The 21528-nt window shown below is 52.7% G+C and overlaps 1 long non-coding RNA gene across 1 annotated transcript; it reads right to left on the bottom strand.

Annotated features, from left to right (window-relative positions):
* Positions 1 to 5935: 5935 nt before the first annotated feature.
* Positions 5936 to 19621, bottom strand: LOC120374211. The gene is made up of 3 exons (XR_005585932.1): positions 19347 to 19621; positions 8911 to 8993; positions 5936 to 5979 (listed from the first exon to the last, which is right to left on the bottom strand). It is a non-coding gene; the product is annotated as an uncharacterized LOC120374211 (long non-coding RNA).
* Positions 19622 to 21528: the final 1907 nt, after the last annotated feature.

The raw sequence follows: 21528 nt of genomic DNA, 5'->3' as shown, positions 1-21528 counted from the left end.
CTGGGAATGTCTGCCTCTGCAAACTCTGTTAATTAACTGCCGCATCTAGGGTGACTGTTTGATGCCACCTGACCCATAATGGGGTCCTCTCTGGGAGATCCTGACAGGGAACGGTTCAAGAATGAGTGTCCATAATGTTGGCCACATGTTGGGTGTCTGGCCTTAGCCAACAAGTGGCCCAGTCTGTCCGTTTTGGGCAAATGCCTGGGGCCATAATCCTCTCGTCCATCCTACGGCTTGAAATTTTTTGCCAGTACTTTTCTGCCAAGAGGCCCACCCAATCTAAGACAGCTGCCTGAACCATTTCGTGGTCCCTTTCCCACTCATCACTGAGTGCCAGGTAGGCTGCCTGAGCTTCCCCTGTTCAACAGGGAGCTAGTCATAGGGCCCAGATTCCCTTATCCCGTCCTGCCCCATAGCCACCATCCCAAATGAGACCAAATATTCATTGGGGTCAACTGTGGGGTCCATCCTGCAGAGGCCAATCCCCTGTGCCCAGCTGCTGATCCCACCACAGGACTCACCACACTTTGTAATAGCTGTTGCTGCATCAGGGATTCCTTCCTTATATATTCCTACATGCTTTTTAGTTCCTCAGCCTGACGGGTGAGCAAGGACTCTCTTCCCCAAATGGTGGGACAGCATGAAGGCCTGGAAGGTCATCAACCTGCCAATTTAAAGTTTCCTCCACCTCCTGAACTGCCAAACTTTTACACCATCTCGCCTGTCATGTTATCTATTCACACGGAGAAAGGCAGGATCCCAGACAAGCCCCCACGTGTGATGGACCACTCGCTATGCCTGTCCCCTTTGCTTTTCACAGACCACTCAGACCTTTTCTTGCACAGATACCACTCTGAAGTTTATTTACATTGTCTCACTCCACCACCTTTTACATACCAGTGCAGTCACACTATTTACAGGCCTGCTCTACGCTACAAAACTGTGCACATGTCTATGCTTAAAGTTGTCTCCTACCAAGAGAAGCATGAACACAGTGACATCCTGAGCACCGCTGGACCATGGTCAATGAAACATGAGTGTAGATGCTGAGTTACCTAAAAGAAACTGCTGAACTTCAGTTCATCTGCAAATTTGACACCATCAGCTCAGGATTAAACAAAGACTGCGAATGGCTTGCCAACTACAAAAGCAGTTTCTCCTCCCTGGGTTTTCACACCTCAACTGCTAGAAGAGGGCCTCATCCTCCCTGACTGAACTGACCTCGTTATCTCCAGACTGATTCTGGCCTGCATATTTATACCTGCCTCTGGAAATTCCCACCATATGCATCTGACAAAGTTGGTATTCACCCACGAAAGCTTATGCTCCAATACGTCTGTTAGTCATAAGGTGCCACAGAACTCTTTGTTGCTTCTTACTAAAGAGTGTGTTAAGTGGAGGGGAGGCTGGCGACCCCAGGGTGCACTGCTTCCCATCGAGGCAGCAGATCGCTGTACAGAGTGGGTGCCCAGAAGACAAGAGAGTGGGCACTTCAGTGTAACAAGGTGGGTGCATTAACTGCTAGCTTGCAGAGGGAACACGTGAGGCTCGTAGAGCACATCGGTGTGCTTGTGCTTCCAGCAGCCAGCAGGTTTGGGAGAACTTCCCCAGGTGGGCACAGCCAAGGATCTCTCACGCTGCATGCAGCTGGTAGTGATTCACCCCAGACACCTTGGGAACCCCGACAGCGTCACAGTGAGATCCTGGAGAACCCACTCCTAGCTAGCCCCTGGCTCCTTCCTGTGTCTGCACAGGGACATGAGCCACAGGTAGGGCAAATGGCTTCACCTTTGGCCCCTTGCACCAGGCTGTGCATCCTTTCAGCATTCAGTGGGTTTTACCACACGGGCTTTGACAAGGGGTCTCTCATTCCCAGCATCTCTCCACCCAAGTAATGTCCCCCCAGTAACCACCTTCCACTCCTGCTGGGGATGATGAGTCTGAGCACACGGGACATGTGCCCAGTGCCTGGGGAGGGAGCTCATCCTCCAGCTCACCCTTTAGCCCAGAGGAGATGGCTGTGAGACTGCTTTCCTCCAGAAGTTCAGTCACATAGCTCACTAGATGAGGCTGAGCTACAGGCAGCCTTCTTGGCTGGACACAGGATGGATGAGCCCCTCGGGCCCGGACACACCCCATCTTCTCCAGCCTTGAGCAGCGCACCCGTGTATGTCCGATTTTCCTGCAGATGCCACATGTCAACTCCACCAGCCATCTGCCTGTCAGGGTAAAGGAGAGGAGAGGGGGGGGGGGGGGGGCACTCCCACCCTGTAAAAAATCAGCTGCTACAGAAAACGCCAACAATAGAGTTAACACAGACTTTAGCCTTCTTCTCACAAGATGCATGACGCTGGGTGGTGAAAAAGCCGAGAAGAGCCACTAAGCCGATCCAGACAGGCACTGCAGTGGAACCCGTTGGCGCCCATACCCTGGCTGGGGTGACGGGCATGAATGAAATGAATGATGCCACATGTCAGCTTTTCAGGATCCCTTGGAGCTGGTCTACCCACATTGCCTGTCACTCCTGGTTTCAATTTACTTGAATTCCACTTCTGGGGTGCCCCTATGTAACACCCCCCCCTTTGGGTCCCCAACTTGGTCCAGTCACCCTTTAGTTTTCTTCACTATGGGTCCTACTGTCCACAAACTCATCTGCCACCTGGAATGTGCTACATGGATCCTCAGGATTCTTGTCCACTAACCACATTTGAAGCTCATGGAGACACATCTCACAGAGTTGCTCTAAGCTCACCAGGTCATAAAAACTTTCCAGCATAATGACACCTGCCCCTTTACCCGCTTTGCAGAGATATTTCACCACCAGGGCGGCAGTTTCCATATACAGTAAACCCTGGGTCTTTGCACATCCCCAAACCTTTTCCTATGAGCCACACATCAATTTAAGCTTATGCAGTAGAGCCCTGTTCATAGTTTCCAGTATCAACTCCACCCACCTGGCTATACACCTCTATCACTTTGGCACCGAGTAAGAGGGAACACAGAGAAGACGGTCTGCAGGATCAACCTGGTTCCAGTCACAAGCCTTCTCAAAGGCAGTGAGGTAGGCATCTATACCGCGTGCTCCCCTCCACCCCCCATTAAGCTTGGCCAAACATTTGGCATCTGGGCTCCTAGGGAACTGGCTTCCTGTGGTCTCTGCCCAATTTCCCCCTTATGGGACTTCTTGCTTCTCCATACCCATTTCATGCTATCGCTGCTCTTCCTGGTTTTTCCTCTGCTTCTCCTCATGTTTACCCTTTTCTCTTGATCAGCTCGCTGCCTTTCACAGTCTGCTAGTCTCTGTTCCTCCTTTGCTTTCCGCTCCAACTCCCACTGCTTCAACTCTAGCAAAGGGGGAACCGGATCATCAGGATGCCCCCCTGCTGCTGCTGCAGGTGCCTCTGTAGTCCTGGGACTCTCTCAAAATCCCACCTGGCTTTGGACCCTAATTCTTGATCTGATCATCCTTCCCCAGCCATGCAGTTGGCTGAGCCTTGTGTAACTTCCCAACACTGAACGCTCTCCCACCACACAGCTCTGAGATGCTCTTCTTAGGGAGGTGGATATACTCCATTTTCTTCCTCTTTCCTTTGACTAGTCTTGTTTTTACTGCTGCAAATCACTTATTGCAAAATCCTCCTGTTGCATTCAGAATCCCACCAGCTGCCACCAACTGTCATGGATCCTCCAGGTCTGTCCTATACCTCAGCTTTTAAACAGTCTCTTAGAGGAACCCCTTCAGTGTGCCAAATCCCCAGCGGGTCTCACTCTTCCCTCAGGGTGGGCCATGCAGCCTCAAAGCCTCCGAGACTGAGCCTCTGGGCTCCAGCTCTCCTGCCTTACGCCATGAGCTGTACCCAGCAAGTCCAGCTGAGATAGACTCCTGGTCAGAGACTGTTACATTCTTCAGGGATTAATGCACCCAGAAAGTATCTGCAGTGATACCCAGCAGCCTTTTCAAAAAGACTAGAGTTTACTAGTCAACTGGAACGCAGCATAGGCAAGTCCTTAGGTTACCACAGAGAAGTAAAGGTTAAGACATAATCCATACTGGACAAAGCCCTTGAGCCACACTGCTGTAGGAACTCATTGGGTGTCCTTTCCCTGTGTCTGTCCCTTTGTCTTAGTTCCAGGAAAGCTCCCTGTTTCTGGGAGCCCTCTTCTTCCCGCTCCTCAGAACATGCTGAGTTCACATGTGCTCCACCCAGACAAGCTGGGAACCTCTCCTTGATAGATGTGAAGTGTTCAGTCCTGGGGGTTACTGTGGACTCTGTAAGGTCTTCCATTGATATGGGTTAGTCACAGTCAGTGTCTTCATGAGCCATTTGTATCACCCTGTCACAGCTCTTCACACTCAGAGCTGAGCAACACCAAATACAGAGGGCAGCCGAGGGATGTACTGGAATAACAGAAATATTACCAAAATTCCCACATCCGTCGCACACACGCTGGTCACAGCCCTTGGAGAGAAACAAAGCACAGGGGCTGGACTTTGGGCCAGTGAATGCAATGAAGGGTGAGGGGACTGCAAGCCTCAAACCTTGGTCGAGATGCAGCGACTCCTATGTCCCTGCCCATAGAGAGGTGATGGCTGGAGGCCTGGTACCTGAGAGGGCATTCCTTGAGCAGACTCTGGAGGAGGTCAAAGGTGTAACTTCCCTCAGACCTGTGACGTCAGACAAGCAGTTTTGGGGGAATTAGGGTGTATTAACACACACACACACACACACACACACCCCATGTCTGGGGAATTAGACACTATAATTCAGGAGCAACAGACTCTCTAATTCCTCTGAAAAGGAGAATGTGAAAAACAAGAACTGGGCCACATGGTCTCGGAAGGGACTGACTAAAAGATCCAAAAAGCCTGGAGGGAAGGCAGACCATAGCTACTGGAGATGGGGGTGGGGAAAAGAAAAGACCTGGCAAGTCCCCAGAGCTCTCACCGCCACCCTGTGACATCATCGACAAACAGCACATTTGTGCCAGGGCAGCAGTTGTCCTCTGGGATGGAGGAACGTGGCAAGGACTCAGGAATGGTGGCCAGGGTCACAGTGGGTAGATACGGGGCAGGGGGGGAGGGATTGCATAGGGGACAGTGAGTGGTGGGTGAAGGACCAGAGTTTAATATTTGGGGGGGGGAAACCTGTAAAATAAAGCAAAACTGAACAGAACTAAAACTGGAGCGTAGGCTCTAGCAGCAAGGCCTGGGCAGGGATTGTTTGTGAAAGGCCTGGGATCCCCCACAGCTCCAGAGCCCCAAACGCTCTTCTCCTTCCCACTGACTCACCCTGCCCCCTTCCTGGGTGCCCTTCCTCCACACTACCCTTCCCTTCCTCCCACTGCTCTCAGCCCTCCCCACCTGCTGGCACCCCAGCAATCTCTACTCCCCTTCTCCTCCCCTCCCACTGCTCCGTTTCCCTTTCACCCATGGAATCCTGAGCAGCAACCTCCTACACTCGCCTATCAAAAGATGGGCTCATCTGACTGTCACACCGTCCACGCGCCACGTAGTTCCCCTGTTTACTGGACTGTATCAAGAACTGTACCAGCTGCACAGAGTCCCCTTCAAATGAGGAAAGAGGTGAAAGCTCTATTTATTCATTAGTTTAAATGCATCCAATGAGGATAAATTAAACTAAAATTTTATAAATCATGTATTTTTTTAAATGGCTGACAACATCAAATATACACACGTCCAGAAATGACACCAGGGATGGACATGAGGCAAAGAGTGGGGAATGGAAACCTGTCCAAAATTACAGGCTGAGTAAAGGCCTAGAGTTACTACTACTCGGGTTCTGTAGAGACCCCACAGCTTCTAATACCAAGGAACCAGGAATCCTTACCCAGTGAGGCCACAGTGGCATAGTTCTCCTGCATGACCTCCCTGTAGAGGGCTCTCTGAGCAGGGTTTAGCAGAGCCCATTCCCCCTCCGTGAAGTACACAGCCAGCTCCTCGAAGGTCACCGCCCCCTGAAAGAACAAGAGTCACCCACTCAGTACCTGCTGCCCAGTGACAACACCAGTATTCACAGGACAGCAAGGCCAGCAAAATAAATAAATAAATGAATAAAAAGAAATCTGATGAGGTTCAACAAGGACAAGTGCAGAGTCCTGCACTTAGGAAGGAAGAATCCCAGGCACCGTTACAAGCTGGGGACCGACTAGCTAAGCAGCAATTCTGCAGAAAAGGACCTGGGGATTACAGTGGCCCAGAAGCTGGATATGAGTCAGCAGTGTGCCCTTGTTGCCAAGAAGGCGAATGGCATATTGGGCTGTATAAGTAGGAGCCTTGCCAGCAGATCGAGGGAAGTGATTATTCCCCTCTATTCAGCATTGGTGAGGCCACACCTGGAGTATTGCTTCCCCCCACTACAGAAGGAATGTGGACAGATTGGAGAGAGTCCAGTGGAGGGCAATGAAAAAGTTTAGGGGGCTGGGGCACATGACTTACGAGGAGAGGCTGAGGGACTGGAGTTATTTAGTCCGCAGAAGAGAAGGGGGTGAGGGATAGCTCAGTGGTTTGAGCATTGGCCTGCTAAACCCAGGGTTGTGAGTTCAATCCCTAAGGGGGCCATTTAGGGAATGGGGGTAAAAATCATTCTAGGGATTGGTCCTGCTTTGAGCAGGGAGTTGGACTAGATAACTTTCTAAGGTCCCTTCCAACCCTGATATTCTATGATTTAATAGCAGCCTTCAACTACCTGAAGAGGGGTTCCAAAGAGGATAGAGCTCAGTTGTTATCAGTGATGACAGAACAAGGAGCAATGGTCTCAAGTTGCAGTGGGGGAGGTCTAGGTTGGATATTAGGAAAAACAGTTTCACTAGGAGGGTGGTGAAGCACTGGAATGGGTTACCTAGGGAGGTGGTGGAATCTCCTTCCTTAGAGGTTTTTAAGGCCCAGCTTGACAAAGCCCTGGCTGGGATGATTTAGTTGCTGTTGGTCCTGAGCAGGGGGTTGGACTATATGACCTCCCATGGTCTCTTCCAAACCTATGATTCTATGAATGCTCTGGGAAGGATACAGTAGCAGACTCTAATCCCTGTCCCACTCAGAGCAGCCAGGAAGCACCCGAGTGAGGGGAGAAAGAGAAGAGCCCCTTCTCCCTGTCAGCAGACACAGGGAGCAAGGGCCTTCGCATTTATCACACACCTATTAACAAGGGGCTGGTACAGGAGATGGAAGCCCAGCAGGGTCCAGGGACAGTCCTTGGTAGGAATCCCAAAACCCTAACCATAAAAACACAATAGATAGCAAAGAGAGGAAAGGGGAAGTCAACAGTAAAGAATAATTTAGCAGCTTGGAACTGTAGAAAATTCATAAGAGAAGCAAAGGGACAAAGGGGGAAATCTATAGCCAGCTGAGTTAAGGACAATACAAAGGATTTTTTAAAATATATTAACAACAAAGTATCCTAACAATGGCATTAATCCATTACTATGATAGAATTATCAGTAATAATACACAGAAGGCAAAAGTGCTCAGTGAATACATTTGTTCTTTACTGGGGAAAAACAAACAGATGATAATGACACTCTTTATATTCCAGTAACAACTCATGAAGATGTTAAACAGCAGCTACTAAAGTTAGACATTTTTTAAATCAGCAGGTCCAGATAACTTGCATCCAGGAGTTTTAAAAGAAACAGCTGAGGAGCTCACTGGATCATTGCTGTTGATTTTCAATGGGTCTTGGAACACTGGGAAAACTCCAGTAGAATGGAATAAAGATAGTTTTGTGCCAATATTTAGAATGTGAAAAGGGGATGACCGGGTAATTTATAGGACTGTCCATCCGACATTGATTTCAGGCAAGATAATGGAGCACCCGATAATTGTACTGATAAAAGATTGAAGGAGGGTAATACAATTAAAAACAATCAACATAGGTTTAGATCCTAGCAAACTAACTGCATATTTTTTGGATGAGATTAGAAGTTTGGTTGATAAAGATAATAGCACTGATGTAAAGTGATCCCACTTAGGGATCTGGGGCAAAAATCAGTAGTTGGTCCTGCTAGTGAAGGCAGGGGGCTGGACTCAATGACCTTTCAAGGTCCCTTCCAGTTCTAGGAGATTGGTATATCTCCAATTATTTCTAGGGGGAGGGATAGCTCAGTGGTTTGAGCACTGGCCTGCTAAACCCAGCGTTGTGAGTCCAGTCCTTGAGGGGGCCACTTAGGGATCTAGGGCAAAAATTGGTCCTGCTAGTGAAGGCAGGGGGCTGGACTCAATGACCTTTCAAGGTCCCTTCCAGTTCTAGGAGATTGGTCTATCTCTAATTATTACCTTTACCTATATGTAGACATCTGTAAGGCATTTGACTTGGTACAGAATGACCTTGGTACAGAACAATTCAAAATTAACATTGTACACATGACATACGTTAAAAAGTCACTAACTGATAGGTCTCAAAATGTAACTGTAAGTGGAGAACCATGGTTGAGTAGGCGTGTGTCTAGTGGGATCTCACAGGGATCAATTCTTGGCCCTGTGCTATTTAACATTTTTATCAATGACCTGGAAGAGAACATAAAATTGTCATTGATAAAGTTTGCAGATGACACAAAGATTGGGGGAGCAGCATATAACAAAATTTATTGGTAGGTTCAGGCTCCAGCACTGGGAGTCTGGGAAGTTTTCCCAGTTCTGGCCAGGAGGGTTATTTCCTGTTCCATAAACAGGGGAAGACCCACTCCCAAACCCCATGCGTCTGTTCCTCAAAAGCAAGCCCCAGAGTCAACTAGTTCCAGCAGGATGGTCACACCCTGTCCCCTCCCTTTCTCCACATTGTCTATTTCCTGCCCCCCTCCTCGCAGCTCCAGCAGCTCCCATTCTCCTATGCATTTACTGCCCCCTCCCTCCCACCAGAACCCACCACCAGCTCCCAGACAATCCCTTACCTGAGCCGGCTCCACTGATGCCATTTCCTTTCCCCTTGGAGGATGGGACGATCCGGAGCAAAATGTGGATGTTATTCTGCAGCCTGTCAGGGCAAGAAGGGCAATTGGAGAAACTTCAGGAGTTTTGTCCATTCCACTTCTCCATTCATCCCAGGCATTCTCCCTGCAAACAGACATTCTAGGCTCTGTTGCACTGAGAAACACTTATGTCTACACCAGACCGATACAGCTTTGGATTTCCTGCATTTGAGAGGTTTGAGTTTTGCTGAACTCGACGTGCTGGAAGGGCTCAGGACAGCACTGGGCACCCTTAGCGCTGCATTAATGAAGTTGTCAGTGAATATGGATGTTCAATAAACACACGGAAAAGGATGGTTCTCTACCCCATCTGCCATTCACACGCCCTGGCCTGGCAGCTTGAAGGGGGAAAAAAAGGGAGCTGGAGCTGGGAGGTTCCCTGGCAGTGGGAGGGGGTAGCAGCAGGGGATGACAGAGTGGGGTTGGGGGGTCGGTCATGGTGTGGGGCAGCAGCTGGCACTGGGTAACCTGGGGCTGGGCAGTCTCCATGTGGGAGATTTGCTTCTCCCTCCCCGTCACGTGCCCCTTCCCTGCCCCGTTGCCAGCAGAGAATGGCCAACCTGGGGAATGGCTCAGGGCAACAATTCCCCACCAAAGACGGACAAAGCACTGCAGAGACCAGGGGTAGGAAACACCCCACATCTGAGGAGGTTTTAAATTGACACTGGAGAAGATGGAGCAAAAGCAGAATGGAGAAACTGTCAATAATTTGAGAGAAACGAAGGAAAAATCGACCTAGATCAGGGCCTGCACAACGTGCGGCCCGCGTGGACTCACTGTGCGGCCCTCGAGCAAGCGGCGCAGTGGGGCTGTCGGGTTCGCCCGGGGCCGCTGCAGCTGTCTGGGATTTTTCCTCCCTCCCCTCCCTTCCTCTCACGCAAAGTGCAGCGTGGCTGATTGGGCGCCTGGGCCTAATTTAGCTGCTCCCATTGGCCTCCAGCAGGCAGAGTCCCTCCCCCGCTTTCCCCTCCCCCTGCCTCAGCGGCGGGGGAGGGGTTTTGTGCTCCGCAGCTTGTTTGATTGGAGCCACGTGGAGCCAGCGGCTGGAGCGGGGTGGTGGAGTCCCGGTGTTGGTGTCATTAGGCATGACTCTAGGTAACTCAGGAGGGTGGAAAACCACAGTGTCAATGAAGCCTTCCTGTACTAGGCCTGAATAAACCAAAGTTACTCCATGTCTGACCAAAGCCCGTCCATGTTTGAATTTTAATCTACCTAACAGGCCAGCAACAGAGAATGGAATGTGTAACAGCTAGTTATCAGTTGCAACACCTGTACCAGAAGGTAATAATGAGGCCTGCTTGCTCCTGGCTAAGGGGCAAGATAACAGATCAAAGAAGGTAAAGTATGACTTAACTGCTTAATGTAATTGCTACTGCATAATGTATCTGCTACAGGGGGATGGAAGGGGGGAGGGAAAGGGGGAGTGGGGGGTATAGAAACAGCTTAGCTGAAGTTATGTATAAAAAGAAAAAAGCTGCTTGTAGTTGTGTGCTTGATTTGAGACGTGTCTGTCTCCTTGCATCGCTTTGAGATCTCAAATAAACTTTGTCTGCTTCTCCACCTTGGTGTGTTCATTGGCGCGAAGCACACCGGGCAACGGACCCCGCTGTTGCTGTCCTTGGGCACTCTGTGCCGGCAACAGTCTTGGCGTCCCTGGGTGGGCTCGAGGCTAAAATCTAGCCTTGCCGGGACCCCTCCCGGCGGTCGACGGATTGCAGCAACGACCGACGCCCAGCGCGCACTGGTGACTTCATCAGGGGCCTCAGCGAAGACGCGGTGTGGTCGACCCCGGAGGGCACTACGGTGCAATGCGCTCGAGTAGTGGAGAAGCAGCTGCGGGCGATGGTGGGGAACCGGTCTCATGGATAAGACAGGAACAGTCCAGTGCTGTGAACCTTTTTTTTGCCTGTTAAGACCTGGGGATGCCCAGTGTCTCCCTAGAGTATGGGGCAGGGACAGAGTACAGGCAGGGCATGGTGTACACCCTTAGAATGCATTCTGACGAATTGGAAAGTGCTTGGATCGGATCCAGTGACTAAGAGTAAACTGAAAAGATTCTGTACAGTTGACTGGCCTCAATATCAGCTAGAGGACCAGGAAAGGTGGCCACCGGAGGGATCACTTAATTATAACACGATCCTTCAATTAATTTTGTTTTGTCAGCAAACGAATAAATGGAATGAACATATGTATGCACAGTTGTTTATGTCGTTAAGAGATAGGTCAGATCTTTTGCAAGGATGTAATTTGACTCCGACAGGTTCGATAGCAACTGTTAGTCCCCCAAACCCTTCCCTGGTTGTAATGACAGAGTCGGTGTCCCCTTCGGCTTCTATACCCCCACCATATAAAGACCAAGTGCCTCGGGTCCCAGAGACTGCCCCATCGGTGGGATTCTATCCGCTGATTACCGAGACAGTGGTAGCCCGGCCAGGGACAGAGAATCGAAATGCTGCTACCATGCTAGTCTACACGCATGTTCCCTTTAACCCGGTGGACCTAGCAGCCTTTAAGGCACAGGCAGGGGAATTCTCCACAAACCCAAGCAAGTTTATTTCGTTTTTTGAGGGATGTTTTGCCAGCCACAAGCCTGACTGGGATGACTGTAATATCCTCATGAGGACCCTGTTGTCTGAGGTGGAACGAAATCAGGTTGTGTCTAAGGCAAGGGAAGAAGCACAGCAAAGGCATGATCGGGATCAGGCTAATGCCCCATTCCTGCCGACATGGTCCGCACAGTGGATCCAAGGTGGAATCCTAATGATCCACTGGATCAGACCCGCCTCAATACGTATAAAGAACTGCTCTTGCTCGGACTCCAACGCTTGGCTGTCCGCCATAACAATTGGGCTAAGCCTTATGAATTAATACAGGAACCTAAGGAAAGTCTGGTCGCTTTTCTGCAGCGCATCCGGGATGCCATTCGGCAAAATACTAACGCAGACCCTGATAACGAAGCAACTGAGGCAATTATAAAGGGTATCTTTATCAGCCGTGTGGCCCCTGATATTAAGAGGAAATTGCAGAAAAGGGAGGATTTAATGGGCACGTCCATGGCACAGATTCTGGAAATGGCAAACAGGGCTTACAGCCTTAGAGCGGGAGAGAAGGAGAAGAGGCAAGTGAAAATGATGGTTGCAGCAGTACAGGCCGGTGGCAAGGGAAAGTTTCAGGAAGGTGGTGGAAGGGGCCAGGGAATGAGAGGCCGTGGACGTGGGCGCCCTGGCTCACAGGAAAGGTGTTTGGGTCGCAATCAGTGTGCCATATGCCGGAAGGAGGGACATTGGAAAAATGAGTGCCCCGAAAGGGAAGGTACCCCTATGATGGCAGCGGAGGATCAAGACTAGGGGTGTCAGGGGAGACGGACTATCCTGCCCCCGGAACCCCGAGTAAAAATGCAGGTGGGAAATTCGGAAATAGACTTTTTAGTAGACTCTGGAGCAGCTCGAACTGCTGTAAATCAACCCCTTCAGCTGCCCGTGGCAGATTCCCTCACTGTGGTGGGCGCCACCGGGAAAGGAACCAAGTGTCCAGTGTTTGCCCCAGCGGAATGTGCTTTGGGAAACAAAACTCTATCTCACAAACTGGTTTACCTCCCCGACTGTCCAACGCCTCTACTAGGACGGGATCTGCTTTGTCACTTAGGTGCCACCCTGCATTTCACCCAAGATGAAATAACCCTCACCTTACCCCCAGAGAATGCGTAGATAATGACCCTTGCAGTTGAGCCCTCAGCCATGCAAGCCCCAGAGTGGAGCCAGTGGGAGGACCAGGTTTTTCCTCTAGTATGGGCATCGGGGGTCCCAGGCAAGGCAGCCCATCACACCCCCATTAACGTTCAGCTCCTGCCAGGAAAAGGTCCAGTGCGGATCAAGCAGTATCCGATCAAAAGGGAAGCCAGAGAGGGGCTGCAGGAAACTATAGACCAGTTTCTAAAGTACGGGGTACTTCAAGAATGCCAGTCAGCCTGGAACACCCCCATCTTGCCTGTACGAAAGCCCAATGGCACCTATCGGCTGGTCCAGGACCTGAGGGCAGTTAATGAGTGGGTTAAGACTCTGCACCCCCTTGTTCCAAACCCATATACACTGTTGGCCTCTATAGGGGGGCACTACACCCACTTTTCGGTCCTAGACTTAAAAGACGCTTTCTTCACAATTCCGGTCGACACCCAATCTCAGGAGATTTTCTCCTTCGAGTGGGAGGACAAGAAAAGGGTTAAAAAGCAGCTTTGCTGGACTGTGTTGGCCCAGGGGTTTAAAATTTCCCCCACCCTTTTCGGCCAGGCTCTGGCTAGAGACTTGGAAGAGTGGGACAATGCGGACAAAGTTCTTCTCCTGCAGTATGTAGATGACTTGTTAATTGCCGCTGTGGGTCTGACCCCTTGCCTTAAAGCCACTGTGAGCCTCCTGAACTTTGTTGGACTCCGAGCATACCGGGTAGCCCGGAGCAAGGCTCAAATTGCTCTCTCGGAAGTACAGTACTTAGGGTTTCACATACGGCAGGGGGAGCGTCAGCTTTCAAATGAAAGGAAGGAAGCTATCTGTCAAATTCCTATCCCAAGCAATCATAAACGGCTCAGGGCATTTCTGGGTATGGCAGGCTTCTGCAGAATATGGATCCTGGAGTTTGGACTGTGGGCTAAACCCTTGTACGAATGCGTTAAGGGAGCGGATCACGACCCCTTTCACTGGTCCTCAGAAGCCGACAAGGCATTTAAAGTGTTAAAAAGAAAACTAATGGAAGCCCCAGCCCTGGGTCTGCCAGACCTCTCTAAGCCATTTCAACTGTATGTGCATGAAAGGAAAGGGGTGGCCCTGGGAGTGCTTACTCAGTTATTAGGCACCTGGAAACATCCCGTAGCATATTTCTCTAAACAACTGGATCAAGTTGCCAAGGGGTGGCCGGCATGTTTGCGGGCGGTCGCAGCAACTGCCCTAGTGCTTGGGGAAGCAGAGAAGCTGACTTTGGGGGGAGTTGTGCAGGTGTATACCCCTCACATGGCCCAAGCCCTGCTGGACACTAAGGGTGGTCTCTGGCTCACCCAGGCTCGGGTAGCTCGGTACCAGGCTAAACTCTTAGAAAATCCTGAAGTTACCCTGCAGACCTGTCCCTCCCTGAACCCAGCCACCGTGTTACCAGAAACAGAGGAGCAGGAACACGACTGTTTGGAGATCATAGATGCCCAATACTCCAGCCGTCCGGATTTAAAAGATCAGCCACTCCCGAATGCAGATTATGAGTGGTACACTGACGGCAGTAGCACTGTTACAAACGGACAAAGGAGGGCGGGCTATGCTGTTGTAACTCTCCACGAAACCGTGGAAGCGGAGGATTTGCCTGCCGGGACATCAACCCAGCTGGCTGAACTGGTAGCTTTAACCCGGGCGCTCAAACTGTCAAAAGGGAAAAGAGTTAACATTTTTACTGATTCCAGATATGCCTTTGGAGTGCTGCACGCTCATGCAGGTCTGTGGAAGCAGAGAGGAATGCTGACAGCCCAAGGCTCTCCGGTCAAGCATGGGACACAGATTCTCCGGCTTTTGGAAGCGGTACAGCTCCCCTCAGCGGTAGCAGTGGTGCACTGCAAAGCCCATCAAAAGCAAGATCAAGATGTGGCCAAAGGCAATGCCAGAGCAGACAGGGAAGCCAAGCGAGCTGCTACCCTGGAACCATTGGAAGCTCAAGAGGGCCCTATGCATGCCCTCATCCCATCAGTAGGGGAGCTCCCAGCCCCTCAGTACTCTCACGAAGAAAGGAACCTGGCCGACTCACTTGGGCTCCAGGAAAAGGAGGGATGGCTCCACTCCACAGAAGGAAAAATCCTCCTACCTAAAAGCCTAATACGGCCAGTACTACAGAAACTACATCAGACCACTCACGCTGGCAGGGAGGTCCTCACCCTGCTTATGAATAAGTATTTCCTAACCTCTGGACTTAGACCCCTAGCATCCCAGGTACAGGCTGAGTGTTTAGTCTGCCAAAAGAATAACCCTCGACCAGGAGTGTCAGTGCCGCCAGCCACTCTGGAACCTAACCCAGGCCCAGGATTGGTGTGGCAAATAGACTTTACTGAGTTCCTCCGGACCCAAGGGTTCAGATACCTCCTCGTCTTAGTGGATCGATTCAGCAGATGGCCCGAAGCCTTCCCATGCCGTAACAACACTGCCAAAACAGTGGCTCTCAAATTTGTCAAAGAGATCATTCCTCACTTCGGACTTCCCCAGTGGATGGAATCTGACAACGGAACACACTTCACCTCGCAAGTCGTTCAAAAGATATCGGATGCCCTAGAGATCCCCTGGAAGCTCCACACTCCGTGGCGACCGCAGGCCAGTAGAGTAGTGGAACGAACTAATCAGACACTCAAGCGGCATCTCTCAAAGGTCTGCCAAGAGGCTTCTCTTCGGTGGCCTGATGCCTTACCCCTTGTTTTGCTCCGGGTTCGCGCTCTCCCGAAGGGCAGGTTAGGGCTCAGTCCCTTCGAGGTTATGTTTGGAAGGGCATGGCCTATGAATGGTACACCAGTTCTGTTAGGGGAGTGGAAGGTAGGCTGCGGTTTCTTATCTCAGTACATGTGCTCTCTGTCTGCTGTTCTCTGTTCTCTCCACAGGTATACCAAAGATTTGCAGCCTCTCCCGCTGGAAGCCCCTGTCCATTCCCTGCAGCCCGGCGACTCCGTTCTCGTTCGTACCTGGAAGGACGAACCCCTCCAAGAGAAGTGGAAGGGACCCCACACCATCCTGCTGGTCTCCCACACGGCAGCAAAGGTTGAGGGACAGAAGAACTGGATCCATCACTCTCATCTAAAAGCAGTGCCAGCTCCTGAACGGTGGACCGTCCAGCCTATGGAGAAGACTGCCAGCGACGATCTGGGACTTAAACTGTTATTCAGGTGACAGTAAGGCCTGCTGGGAATGCCCTGTGATCCCTTTGGACAGTTGCAGCGCACTCCCCGCGAGAACTCTGAGCATTGGTTGTGCTTATTTTCAGAGGGCCGGCCACTCCTTTTCCTTCCTCACAGCAACTCTGGAGTCAATGAGACCAGAAATGTGACACTGGGGAGGGGAAGACACCAAAATCTATTTAAACACATCCTGGGAGGGGAGGTTCCACGCTTCCCCCTCTCTCTTGCTCCCCACATCTGGAGCAAGGACTCAGGGTAACGATCTTCCCTCCAAACCCTGAACATCCTACTGTTCTGAAGGGGAAGAGAAACAACATTTGTGGTGATTTTATAGTATTTGATCAATGGAGAGAAAGTTATCACCACCCCTGACCGGCCATTCACACAGCCCTGGGCTATGCTGCTTTAACAGGAGACAGGAGGGGATGGAGGAGCCAGGAGATTCAATAAACTTCCATGTCCTGTCACGGGCTAATAATGGCTGTGATGGACCCACCCCAGAGGTGGCTGGGTCTCAGCACTGCAGGAAGAGACCCCTCATGGTGACCGTTCACCACGGGCTCTGGGGACCCTTCTGGTGAAAGCAGCTATCGGAATGTGAGTTAGTACAGGAGGATGGGGTGTCTCAGCTGCTCTGGGCAATGCCCAGGGGAACAGGGACCCATCCACACACAGAGCAGCCCCCTGAGGGGAGTGAACCCCTTGTCTCGCACCATCAGGGGAAAGGAAATTCAGTCAGGGTCCAACCACCTCTCCTGTTCGCAGCTGGGAGACACCGTTTTCCAGATAGTGAGGGGCCCTGCCTGGGATGTGTATCTGAAATGGGGCAAGTCACTCTGATCAGCAACCCTGTGGATTTTAATGGAGATAAAGGGGGAAACAAATTATTCTCAAATGGGAGGGGGAAAGTTGATCACTGGGGAATTTAACCCCTCTGCAAGCTCCACTATGGAGAATGACTCAGGGCAACAGCATCTCTCCAAACAGGAGAAGAGACTTCACATGAAAAATATGGGGAACACCTCGAAGTCTAAAAGGATTTTTTAAAAGTAATAATTAATGGAAATGGTAAAATCTGAAATGGGACATTAGTGTTCAGTAATTAAAAAGAAAAAGGGGCAAATATGAGAAATTTGTCACAAATTAGAGGAAAGTGGAAAAGTTTTAGGGATTTTATATCAATAGTTGATACAAGGCAAAGAGGTAAAATCTGGGTGGATTTCATATCAATAATTGATAATTAGGGAGAAAAGGGGAAATCAATATTCAAGGATTCAAGAAAAGGACAACATCTGAGGAGATTTTATGTTAATATCAGATGGTTAGATGGGGAAAATCTCAGGGGTTAATAAATCATAGATAACGAGAGAGAAAATTGGGCAAAATGTTCAAGAATTTTCTGTCAATATTTTAGAACTGAGGAGAAAATGGGGCAAAAACTAAACATTTCCTAATATAAGTGAAAAACATCAACATCTGGGGGGGACTTTATGTTGATACTGAAGAATTGGAGGGAAAGTGGGAAAGTTTAAGGGGATTTGTGATGGGATGCAGCTGGCCTTTGCAGCTCCCTAGGATCTTACTACATCCCGCCCCAGGAAGCGGCGAAGGTGGGTCCTCTGGGCCTGCCTAGTGCCCAGGGGCAGCTCTACAAATTACGCCGCCCCAAGCAGGGCAGCGCGCTCGCCGCCATTCCCCGGTCCCGCGGCCGGGGCAGAAGTGTCTGCGGCGGGTGCGGTTTCCGCGGCTCCGGTGGCGGGTGCGCTGGTTCCGCGGCTCCAGTGGAGCATGCCTGCGGGAGCTCCGTCCGAGCCACGGGACCAGTGCACCCGCCGCAGTCATGCCTGCGGGAGCTCCGTCCGAGCCACGGGACCAGTGCACCCGCCGCAGTCATGCCTGCGGGAGCTCAAGCGGAGCCGCAGGAAGAGAGGACCCTCCGCAGTCATGCCTGCGGAAGGTCCGCCGGAGCCAAATGCCGCCCTGCCGGGACAATGCCGCCCCACGCGCCTGCTTGGCGCGCTGGGGTCTGGAGCCAGCCCTGCTAGTGCCTACACAGGCCTCACAGAAGCAGCCACTCAGAGCCCAGCAGGCTCAGATAAACCTGCGATAAGGCTGCAGATAGAAGGGGCCTGTAGGAAGCGGCCCAGGGAAATAGCAGTGATGGATTGGAGCGAGCAGTACATGGCTGCTGTGTATAGGGTCCCTGGGTTTGAACCTGGGGTAATGGCCAGGCTCCCCTGGCAACAGGTAAAATGGGGTAAGCCCCAAAAGGGGACAGGCCTCCTCTGGGAGCCTGAACAAAGGGCTGAATTAAATGGACCCGGGGCTGGAGCTGAAGGCCCTAGTGAGGAGAAGCTGACTGCTTCTTTGCTGGACTCTAATGCCCCGGCAAGGGTTCACTGAGACTTTGGGGCTCGGCCACAGGCCCGACCACGGAATTCCCACCAAGCTGGCCGGCGGCCTGCAGGGAACAGCAGGAAGAGAAAAGGTCTGGGATGCTGCACCCTGCTGCTCGGAGATCCTCCAGAGGTGACTGCCCCACTAGGGGATTATACAGCTGTGTACAACAAACAGCACAAAGAGACGGGTCCCCCTTGCCTGACATTCACGGGGGCAGTGGGCAATGCTCCTTTAACAAAAGCACAGAGGGTGGAGGAGCCAGAAGGCCATGGGGGTGGGCAGTGGGGTCTGGCAATGGGACTGGCAGCTAGTGGCTGAAGGGGCCTGGGGTGGGGGAGAAAGGGAATCAATGGGGCTGGGCAGCCTCCCTTCCATGCCCTGCTGCTGGCTCCCACCCCAGATGCAGCTGTGCCCCACGGCTCTGCCAAACTGCACCCATCACCCCGTTCCTACTTGGCAAATGACTCGCGGCAACAATTTCCCCCCGAACAAGGACAAATTGCTGCAGATAAAATGGGCGGGAACCCCCCTAATCTGAGGACTGTAAATTCTGCACTGGGGAGCGAACGGGGCAAACGCTGTGGCCGAGAACAGAGACACTCAGGCATGGGAGAGAGCAGACGGGAAAGCGACCGGGGTTTTACATCCCTGTTTGCTAATTCTGGAGCGACGGGGGCAGAGCCGGGGAGAATCTGATCAGTCTGGGAGAGGGAAGAGGTGAAATCAGAGGGGATTTCACCCCCCACCCCGTGGGCACCTGCTCTTCTCCCCCCCCCCCTGCGATGTCCCGGCTGCACAGAGATGGGTAAATCTACCCCGCCTCACATGGGCTCTCTGCCCCCCACCCTCCTTTCCCCTCCGCCCCCGCCATATTGTCACCCCCGCCTGCCGAGCCCCCGCGCCCCGCCGCGTCTTTTCCCAGCTCAGCCCCCGGCCTTGTCCCGGGGCCGCCCGCGGGCGGCGCGGTCCCAGCGCGGGAGCAGATCCCGGGGGGCGGGGCGGGACGCGGCGCAGAGTCACGGTCCTGCCCGGCCCGACTCGGCCCGGTTACCTGGGTCTCCGGGCCGGAGCTGGTGCCGGCAGAGCCGGGCCCGGGGCTAGTCCCAGCCCCCAGACTGGACACGGGCAGAGATGACGGGGGGAGGCGCCCAGATTTCTCCTCCCGGCTGCCCGGCGGTGGCGGGACGGGGCGGCGGTGTCCAGCCCAGGCGAGTTAGTGACTGACACGGGGGGGCTCTGCGCCGGCTCAGTTGCTAGTCCTGGCTGGGCTGCGGGGGGGGACCAGCCTGGGACTTCCTCTTCCCCTGCACACTGGGTCCAGCTCAGACCCACCCCCCCGAGTTCCGGCCCCCATCGCTCCTCCTCCGCAAGGGGGGGTCGGGGAGTTCCCCCCCCCCCGATGCATCCGGAGCCCCACGCGGCACCGGGAATCACTCCACTGACTCCCCCCCTGCCCGCACCTGCATCCCCCACGGCCTCCGCTGCTCCAGCCTCCCCCCCACGGCTGCCTGCAGCGCGCCCCGCCCCGCCCCGCCCCGGGGCTCGCTCCGCCCGCAGCCGCTCCCGGGCCGGGCCCGGCAGGGGGAGACCTCGGGGCAGGAAAGTGCTTCTGCCCCCCGGCCCAGCTCCGCTCCCGGTCCCCGCGCTGCTGCAGGCGCCCGACGGGCTGGGCCGGGCCGGGCTCCTCCAGCTGCTCGGGCACATCTGCCCCTGCCCGGGGCTGGGCCCGGGTCTTGCTGGCCTGGGGCCGCAGGGGGCAAACCGCGGGGGATGGGCGGAGTCTGTGCAGGGGGCGGGGCCGGGGCGGGGGGGTAAGTACTTTCCGCAGGAATGTGCTACTGACAGTGTACTGCGCATGCTCAGTACATCTGCCGACGCCACTGCCCGTCACCCTGCCCCATTAGCCATAAGATTCTGCAGGCTGCTTTTGGCGGGTTAAAAAGTGGCAAAGGGGGCGGATTGGAGCGGGGGGAGGCCACGTTCTGAGCAGGGGGTGGAAATTTACTGGTCTGGGGAGGGTCAAGCAGCTGGAGGCAGCATTAGGCGAGGGACTAAAGGGCAAAATCAGGACGGGGGGTGGGAGGCGGAGTTAAGCCCAGGAGTGAAGCGTTTGCAGAGGGCAAAACCTGGCACGTGCAGGGGCAGAGAGGGTAGCAGTTACCCCAGTGGCCCTGAGACACCAGTGCTTTGCAAAATAGTTTGTTGGGGGGAGGGCAGAGGCTTTTTTATTTGAGCAAAGTGGCTTTTTTATATGGTCACACAAACTGAGCATGCTCAGTAACATCTGCTGAAGCTACTGCCTTCACCCTGCCTTTATTAGGGGTAAAAATCTGCTGACTGCTGTTTACAGGGGTTAAAACAGGGCGGCCCAGAGGATTGAGGGGGCCCAGGGCAAAGCAATTTTGGGGGACCGCTTCCATAAAAAAAGTTGCAATATTATAGAATATTATATTCTTGTGCGGGGCCCGGGCAAATTGCCCCACTTGCCCCCCCCCCCCGGGGCGGCCCTGGGTTAAAAAGGGGCAAAGGGGGTGAATCAGAGCGGGGGGGGCTGGGACTGAGCAGGGGGCAGAAATTGATTGGTCAAGAGGGTCAAGCAGCTGGAGGCAGGATTAGGAGAGGGGCTAAAGGGCAAAATCAGGGCTAAGGGGGAGGAGCAGGAGTTAAGCTCGGGGTGCGGTGGTGACAGAGGGCAAAACCCAGCACAGGCAGGGGCACGGGGGTAGCAGTTACCCCAGTGTGACTGAGACACCAGTGTTTGCAAAAATGGTGGGGGGCAAAGCAGCTTTTTTATTTCCCCTCTCACAGACAGCACCTCTTTTTTACAAAAGCTGTTTCTTACAATCCAGATGTATCAGTAACTGCTACAGATAGCACATCTCTACAAGTAGCGATTTCACATAGATTATAATGCAAGAAACTGCTACCTGTAGGCATTTGCTACATCAGGTAGCAGTTTACTATAATAGCAGTTTCTTACAATCCACTGTGTAACAGTAACTGCTACCAGTAGCACATTCCTATGTGGAGCATATAATACACTACACCAGCTCCAAGCACCAGCAAAGGAAGCAGGTGCTTGGGGTGGCCAATGGAAAGGGGCTGCACGTCCGGGTCTTTGAGTCCCTCACCTGTTGCCAAATTGTCCCACTGGAGCAGGCCCTGACAGGCACTGTCAGAGAGGGGAAAGCCTGGGATGGAGAGGGGCAGAGAGGATAAAAGTGACCTCAATT

Source organism: Mauremys reevesii, linkage group 11, assembly GCF_016161935.1.
Source record: "Mauremys reevesii isolate NIE-2019 linkage group 11, ASM1616193v1, whole genome shotgun sequence".
NCBI lineage: Eukaryota > Metazoa > Chordata > Testudines > Geoemydidae > Mauremys > Mauremys reevesii.
This window is presented reverse-complemented; position numbering and strand designations above follow the sequence as displayed.